The sequence below is a fragment of the Taudactylus pleione genome, unplaced genomic scaffold (assembly GCF_031769625.1).
Source record: "Taudactylus pleione unplaced genomic scaffold, aTauple2 ptg000537l, whole genome shotgun sequence".
Taxonomy (NCBI): domain Eukaryota; kingdom Metazoa; phylum Chordata; class Amphibia; order Anura; family Myobatrachidae; genus Taudactylus; species Taudactylus pleione.
Window position 1 is genome coordinate 10094792 of NW_028284939.1, and position 9885 is coordinate 10104676.

Genomic DNA, 9885 nt, shown 5'->3' on the forward strand with positions numbered 1-9885 from the left:
CTTTCTGAAGCTCTCCAAAAGTGGTCCTTGGCTCATAGACAACTCTTGTGATAATTATTTTCACTCCCCTGTCAGAAATCTTGCGAGGAGCACCTGGTTGTGGCTGGTTTATGGTGAAATGATGCTCTTTCCACTTCCGGATTATGGCCCCAACAGTGCTCTTTCCACTTCCAGATTATGGCCCCAACAGTGCTCACTGGAACATTCAGAAGTTTAGAAATCCTTCTGTAACCAATGCCATCAGTATGTTTTGCAACAATAAGGTTGTGAAGGTCTTGAGAGAGCTCTTTGCTTTTACTCATCTTGACATGTTCCTTGTGTGACACCTTGGTAATGAGACACCTTTTTATAGGCCATCAGTTGGGACTGAACCAGTTTATATTAATTTGCACTGACAAGGGGCAGGATTGCTTTCTAATTACTGATAGATTTCAGCTGGTGTCTTGGCTTTCCATGCCTTTTTGCACCTCCCTTTCTTCATGTGATCAATACTTTTTCCCTGTGTCATTTCACATTATTACGCATTACTTCATTTATGGACATCTATGATTTGATTTAGTTGCATGTGTGGATTGCATGGGTTGTTGCTGACATTTGGTGAAAATTACAACTGCCCCATTACAAATATATTTACTGAGAAAAATGTTGTGTTCAATACTTCTTTTACCCGGTGTGTGTGTGTGTGTGTGTATGTATATATATATATATATATATATATATATATATATATATATAATTGAGACTACAACAACAACAGTGGCACACTAAGGATAACTATGCATGCTACTAAATAACTCCCTACAATGCTTAAGCAGGGTCCACAGTCGTAGAAGCCAAGCAATCATTACAGCATAGTTTTCTTCTGAACTTCGGGGGCTACTTGCCCATTCTGAGTGGGAAAGATACTTACTTAATATTATTTATTAGCAGTTATTTATAAAGCGCACACATATTATGCAGTGCGTTTCAGAGAATATTTTAGTCATTCACATTAGTCCAGTGTTGGCTAACCTTGACACTCCAGCTGTTATGGAACTACATAACCCAGCATGCACTGCTACAGTTTTGCTATTAGGGCATGCTAAAACTGTGGCAGGGCATGCTGGGATATATAGTTCCACAACAGCTGGAGTGTCAAGGTTAGCCAACACTGCATTAGTCCCTTGCCCAGCGGAGAACACAATCTATATTCTCCACCACATGGTCACACACACACTATGGTTATTTTATTTTATTTTTGTCAAAACCCAATAAACTTAATAGCATTGGAGTTATGGAGTGCAGGAGGAAAAGAGAACATAAAAACTCAGCACAGATAGGGCCCTGGGCAGGAATTGAACTCATGACCTCAGGGACGTGAGGCAGCCATGCTAACCACTGCTCCGAATGAATAATTGACCCGTGGAATAGCGGTGTCATTGACTGCAGAAGAGCTGATCATTGGGAATGATGAATCATAAAGATCACATTTATGTCCCAGCCTATGGTAGAGGGATTACCTAGAGCAGGGGTCTTCAAACTTGGCCCTCCAGATGCTGTGGAACTACACATCCCAGCATGCACTGCACATAGTTTTAGCATTTAGCATGCTGTTATATCAAAAAGGTGGCAGTGCATGCTGGGATGTGTAGTTCCACAGCAGCTGGAGGGCCAAGTTTGAAGACCCCTGACCTAGAGAGAGATACAGTGTGAGAGTCCCGAACTCTCCATAGGAAGTACCTGAGCTCTGTGTCACCAGCTGAGCACTTTGCTTTGCAATTGGCTGGGCAGGTCTGTTTGGCAGCCCAGGAGTTAACGCACAGCTTCTCCATCACACTCCTGACATGAGGGCTTTGAATAACGAACTGCAGCTGAGGATATTGCTTCGCTGTGACCCAGAGAGACAAGGCGAAAATGATGAAACAGATGCACTGTCTCAACTGAAGCGGGATGGTGGACTGGCACATCAAAGCCGTAACAAGACCTGAAACAGGCGAGACCTGATGTTGATAAGCACAAACTTTGAGATTCACTAGGAGACACACGGGTCCTCGGGGTACGACAGTATACCGCGGCTTTCACGGATTTAAAGTTTTCCTGAAGCACAACATACACCGCCATAGAGGCGTCCGCAGCTTAATCTGCAGTTTATAATCCAGGATTCAGGTAATGAATGAAGGTAGAGGGGGATAACTGGCAGTAATCCAAATAGGACAAGTGAGAGAAATGTGGTAAATGTATGTGCTTACTTTATACATCCAAAAACACTTTTGGCCTTCTTACAAACCAAACATCATTGGTTCAGGGCTGGATTCCAATTTACACCGCTAGGTCTAGAAATAAACCAAATGTGACTCCTTTATCCAAAGGGGGATAATTGCAGCATTAATTGCTAAATATACAATACATAACAGTACTTGATATGAGAAAACAAAATTCAGAACAAATATCAAAATAATCGCAAAGTTAAAGTCTGGTTCTTGTCAACAATCACCATAAAAAACCACAACATTTATGATACTGGCTGCTACAGTAGGTATATCTCGTATAAGAAAACTCCCTTTCACAATTTCCCAGGGTTGGCTGAAGCACACTTATACCCTTTTTCCACCAAAATTCCGGGTCTGACCCGGAGTTGGAACAGAGGGGGTCATTCAGTGGGTCGATGTTGCCCTACTGCGCATGCGCACGACGGAGGGAGCTCCGTCGTGCGCATGCGCGAGACCCGTCGAGCGACGGGCTCTCCGTCGCTCCGGGTCTCGCACCAAAGGGGGCGTGCTGTCGATGTTGAGTGACAGCACGCCCCCTTTGGGGGGCGGGATGAGGGCGTGCCTGCCAGACGGAGGCGTTCCCATGGGAACGCCTACCGTCTGAAGCCAGCCCCACTGACATCACTAGTGATGTCAATGGGAGTGATTTTGGCTCTGATAGAGCCAAAATCACTCCAGGGCTTGAGGCAGCGAGACCCTACCGCAGGGTCTCCGTCGCAAGCCCGATGGTCGCGATGGTCTTGACCATCGCGACCATCATCATGGACTCTCGCTATAGCTGTGGGTGGTCACCCACAGCTATGCGAGTGTCCATGAGGCCGCTCCATTTTCAGGGAGGAGGGCCCTGATTCAGAGCGAGCGCTCTGGTCAGAGCGTCCGGCTCTGAATCAGGCCCAGAGGCCCTGATTCACAGCCGGACGCTCTGACAGAGCGCTCTCTCTGAAACAGGGCCGTCCTTAATTTTTAGAGCGGCGTCCTGGACTCTCGTATAGCTGTGGGTGACCACCCACAGCTATAGCGAGCGGCCAGGAAGATGGTCACGATGGTCAAGACCATCGCGACCATCGGGCTTGCGACGAGACCCTTGTGGTAGGATCTCGTTGCCGCAAGCCCTGGAGTGCTTTTGGCTCTATCAGAGCCGAGAGCACTGCCACTGACATCACTTGTGATGTCAGTGGGGCCGGCCCCAGACGGTATGCGTTCCTATGGGAATGCCTCCGTCTGGGCAGCCACGCCCCCGGCATGCCCACCAAAGGGGGCGTGTTGTCACTCACCATCGACAGCACACCCCCTTTGGTACGAGACCCGGAGCGACGGTTTGCCCATCGCTATCTGGGTCTCGCGCATGCGCACGACAGAGCCAGCTCCGTCGTGCGCATGCGCATTGGGCCAACATTGACCCGTTTGCGAGCGCTCAGCGCTCGCGAGCGGGTCTGAACCACAGTTCCTATCTGGATCAGACCCGGAATTTAGCTGGCGCCGACTTGGGATATTCCCGAGTCGGTGCCGCTCGCACCGGAGTCGGGTCTGCATAGACCTGGCTTTCCCGGCGTCAAAGTGGATGCTTGGAGATGACGTCATCTCCAAGCGCCACTGCAGCCGGCCCAATCGGCCGGCTAGCAGCGCATTCCAGGTCATCGTGACCCGGAGTGCACTGTTCTCACAGCAGGGTTTCACGGGCTACGCCCATGTTAAACCCTGCTATTTACTGGGTTGGATTGCCGGGTCTCTAAACCCGGCGATCCAACCCTCTCCCCTTTTACACCAGGGAGCTGCCCGGGTTAACCCTGCAATAACTCAGGTTTTAGTTCCGGTGTAAAAGGGGTATAACATACAGTCAGGTCCATAAATATTGGGACATTTACAGAATTTTCAGATTTTGGCCTCTATTCACCACCACAATGGCTTTGAAATGAAACAAACAAGACGTGCTTTAACTGCAGACTTTCAGATTTAATTTGAGGGTAATTGCATCCAAATCGGGTGAACGGTGTAGGAATTACAACAGTTTCAATATGTGCCTTCCACTTTTTAAGGGGCCAAAAGTAATGGGACTGTCAACTCAAAAGCTATTTCATGGACAGGTGTGGGCTATTCCCTCGTTATTTCATTATCAATTAAGCAGGTAAAAGGTCTGGAGTTGATTCTAGGTGTGACATTTGCATTTGGAATCAGTTGCTGTCGACTCTCAATATGAGATCCAAAGAGCTGTCACTATCAGTGAAGCAAGCCATCATTAGGCTGAAAAATCAAAACAAACCCTTTCAGAGAGATAGCAAAAACATTAGGTGTGGCCAAATCAACTGTTTGGAACATTCTTAAAAAGAAAGAACGCACCGGAGAGCTCAGCAACACCAAAAGACCCGGAAGACCACGGAAAACAACTGTGGTGGATGACAAAAGAATTATTTCCCTGGTGAAGAAAAACCCCTTCACAACAGTTGGCCAAATCAAGAACACTCTCCAGGAGGTAGATGTATATGTGTCAAAGTCAACAATCAAGAGAAGACTTCACAAGAGTGAATATAGAGGGTTCACCACAAGATACAAACCATTGGTGAGCCACACAAACAGGAAGACCAGATTAGAGTTTGCCAAACAACATCTAAAAAAGCCATTACAGTTCTGGAACAACATCCTATTGACAGATGAGACAAAGATCAACTTGTACCAGAGTGATGGGAAGAGAAGAGAAGGAAAGGAACTGCTCATGATCCAAAACATACCACCTCATCAGTGAAGCATGGTGGTGGTAGTGTCATGGCGTGGGCATGTATGGCTGCCAATGGAACTGGTTCCCTTGTATTTATTGATGATGTGACTGCTGACAAAAGCAACAGAATGAATTCTGAAGTGTTTCGGGCAATATTATATGCTCATATTCAGTCAAATGCTTCAGAACTCATTGGACAGCTCTTCACAGTGCAGATGGACAATGACCCGAAGCATACTGCAAAAGCAACCAAAGAGTTTTTTAAGGTTAAAAAGTGGAATGTTATGCAATGGCCAAGTCAATCCCCTGACCTGAATCCGATTGAGCATATACTTCACTTGATGAAGACAAAACTGAAGGGAAAATGCCCCAAGAACAAGCAGGAACTGAAGACATTTGCAGTAGAGGCCTGGCAGAGCATCACCAGGGATGAAACCCAGCATCTGGTGATGTCTATGCGTTCCAGACTTCAGGCTGTAATTGCCTGCAAAGGATTTGCAACAAAGTATTAAAAAGTCAAAGTTAGATTTAGGGTTGTTTAGTTTGTCCCATTACTTTTGGCCCCTTAAAAAGTGGAAGGCACATATAGAAACCGTTGTAATTCCTACACCGTTCACCTGATTTGGATGTAATTACCCTCAAATTAATCTGAAAGTCTGCAGTTAAATCACATCTTGTTTGTTTCATTTCAAAGCCATTGTGGTGGTGAATAGAGGCCAAAATATGAAAATTCTGTCAATGTCCCAATATTTATGGACCTGACTATACTTACATACTTTCCAGCACTTCAGAATAGTTTCCAAAGACACTCTGAAATGGTACAATACAGGCTCGGTGAGCCACGGAGACTGAGCTACACCTGGAGGGTGACCCCAGTAAACTGTAAGACAGGACTTAAGTCTAATTCATTGCCATCACCCACACAAGGTAACAGGGATTACACAGGACTCTATTCAGTTATGCAATATTTACTTAAATAATCCAGAAACAAATGTTTCCGCAATTTGAAAGTATTTTCACTATTCAGTAAAGGGTTAGCAGAGAGGATAATGCAATTATCTTCTCTGTTAATACCTATCTCGCAGAATATCGCACTGTAGGGAGCAAGCCATTGCTCTCTACAGTGCTTTAACGTTTTTTTGCTCTCGATAAATCTTTATATAACGCCATCCAGAGGCGTAACTAGACTTTTTGGTGCCCTGTGCCAGAGAGGGCATTGCCCCCCACCACTATTCGTCAGATATTTCCTCATGTTAAATCCCACACACTCTACCCACCTTCTCCTGCACTCATTTCATCATCTCATCCTACAACCTACCCCCCCGTTCTGTTTCCTCCCAACTCCTCCTCTACAACGGCACATTCTCATCAGCACATTCTCATCCTCCTTTAAACATGCTCTTGTCTAACCAATTCTAAAGAAACCATCTCTAGACCAAGTTCCTCTCTCAAGCTACTGCCCAATGTCTCTCCTCCCAAACGCCTTGAGTGACTTGTGTACATCGTTTATCTCACTTCCTCTCCACTCGCTCCATTCCCAACTCTCTGCAATCAGGCTTCCGCCCCCAACATTCCACTGAGACTACACTCACAAAAGTGATCAATGATCTACTTCCAGGGAATTCTATGTTGGACTTCTCCATACTTACAGATATACGAGTATTCCAGGACCACGTTGCTGCTTCGTCTCTGTTGGTCGCACTCTTCTCCTAAACGCCAAACGCTCCATTAGCGTCAGACACAGGTCTATCCTGATTCACTTCCTATTGAACCGATCCATTAGTGTCTCTACCCAGGTTGAACACCTATACTACTCACACTAATACACCCTCACACCTTCCCTACTCCCACCTATACTACCCACACTAATACACCCTCACACCTGCCCTACTCTCACCTATACTACTCACACTAATATACCCTCACACCTTCCCTACTCTAACCTATACTACTCACACTAATACACCCTCACACCTACCCTACTCCCACCTATACTACTCACACTAATGCACCCTCACACCTTCCCTACTCCCACCCATACTACCCACACTAATGCACCCTCACACCTACCCTACTCCCACTTGTACTACCCACACTAATACATCCTCACACCTACCCTACTCCCACCTGTACTACCCACACTAATACACCCTCACACCTACCCTACTCCCACTTACACTACTTACACTAATACACCCACACACCTACCCTACTCCCACCTATACTACCCACACTAATACACCCTCACACCTACCCTACTCCCACCCATACTACCCACACTAATACACCCTCACACCTTCCCTACTCTCACCTATACTACCCACACTAATACACCCTCACACCTACCCTACTCTCACCTACACTACCCACACTAATACACCCTCACACCTACCCTACTCCCACCCATACTACCCACACTAATACACCCTCACACCTACCCTACTCCCACCCATACTACCCACACTAATACACCCTCACACCTTCCCTACTCACACCTATACTACCCACACTAATACACCCTCACACCTACCCTACTCCCACCTATACTACCCACACTAATACACCCTCACACCTACCCTACTCCCACCTACACTACTTACACTAATACACCCACACACCTACCCTACTCCGACCTATACTACCCACACTAATACACCCTCACACCTACCCTACTCCGACCTATACTACCCACACTAATACACCCTCACACCTACCCTACTCCCACCTACACTACTTACACTAATACACCCACACACCTACCCTACTCCCACCTATACTACCCACACTAATACACCCTCACACCTACCCTACTCCCACCCATACTACCCACACTAATACACCCTCACACCTACCCTACTCTCACCTATACTACCCACACTAATACACCCTCACACCTACCCTACTCCCACCTATACTACCTACACTAATACACCCTTACACCTTCCCTACTCTAACCTATACTACTCACACTAATGCACCCACACACCTTCCCTACTCTCACCTATACTACTCACACTAATGCACCCAAACACCTTCCCTACTCTCACCTATACTACTCACACTAATACACCCTCACACCTTCCCTGCTCTCACCTATACTACCCACACTAATACACCCTCACACCTACCCTACTCCCACCTATACTACCCACACTAATACACCCTCACACCTACCCTGCTCTCACCTATACTACCCACACTAATACACCCTCACACCTTCCCTACTCCCACCCATACTACTAACACTAATACACCCTCACACCTTTCCTACTCCCACCTATACTACCCACACTAATACACCCTAACACCTTCCCTACCCTAACCTATACTACTCACACTAATGCACCCTCACACCTACCATACTCCTACCTATACTACCCACACTAATACACCCTCACACCTACCCTACTCTCACCTATACTACTCACACTAATGCACCCAAACACCTTCCCTACTCTCACCTATACTACTCACACTAATACACCCTCACACCTTCCCTACTCTCACCTATACTACTCACACTAATACACCCAAACACCTTCCCTACTCTCACCTATACTACTCACACTAATACACCCTCACACCTACCCTACTCCCACCTATACTACCCACACTAATACACCCGCACACCTACCATACTCCTACCTATACTACCCACACTAATACACCCTCACACCTACCCTACTCTCACCTATACTACTCACACTAATGCACCCACACACCTTCCCTACTCTCACCTATACTACTCACACTAATGCACCCAAACACCTTCCCTACTCTCACCTATACTACTCACACTAATACACCCTCACACCTTCCCTGCTCTCACCTATACTACCCACACTAATACACCCTCACACCTACCCTACTCCCACCTATACTACCCACACTAATACACCCTCACACCTACCCTGCTCTCACCTATACTACCCACACTAATACACCCTCACACCTTCCCTACTCCCACCCATACTACCCACACTAATACACCCTCACACCTACCCTGCTCTCACCTATACTACCCACACTAATACACCCTCACACCTTCCCTACTCCCACCCATACTACTCACACTAATACACCCTCACACCTTTCCTACTCCCACCTATACTACTCACACTAATACACCCAAACACCTTCCCTACTCTCACCTATACTACTCACACTAATACACCCTCACACCTACCCTACTCCCACCTATACTACCCACACTAATACACCCTCACACCTACCCTACTCCCACCTATACTACCCACACTAATACACCCTCACACCTACCCTGCTCTCACCTATACTACCCACACTAATACACCCTCACACCTTCCCTACTCTCACCTATACTACTCACACTAATACACCCTCACACCTTCCCTGCTCTCACCTATACTACCCACACTAATACACCCTCACACCTACCCTACTCCCACCTATACTACCCACACTAATTCACCCTCACACCTACCCTACTCCCACCTATACTACCCACACTAATACACCCTCACACCTACCCTGCTCTCACCTATACTACCCACACTAATACACCCTCACAACTTCCCTACTCTCACCTATACTACTCACACTTATACACCCTCACACCTTCCCTGCTCTCACCTATACTACCCACACTAATACACCCTCACACCTACCCTACTCCCACCTATACTACCCACACTAATACACCCTCACACCTACCCTGCTCTCACCTATACTACCCACACTAATACACCTGCACACCTTCCCTGCTCTCACCTATACTTCCCACACTAGTACATCCTCACACCTTCCCTACTCTCACCTATACTACTTACACTAATGCACCCACACACCTTCCCTACTCTCACCTATACTACCCACACTAATACACCCTCACACCTACCCTACTCCTACCTATACTACCCACACTAATACACCCTCAAACCTACC

General features: G+C 46.8%; 1 pseudogene; it reads left to right on the forward strand.

Annotated features, from left to right (window-relative positions):
- The first annotated feature begins 1823 nt into the window (after positions 1-1823).
- LOC148500999 (uncharacterized) lies at positions 1824-9683 on the forward strand (annotated as a pseudogene).
- Positions 9684-9885: the final 202 nt, after the last annotated feature.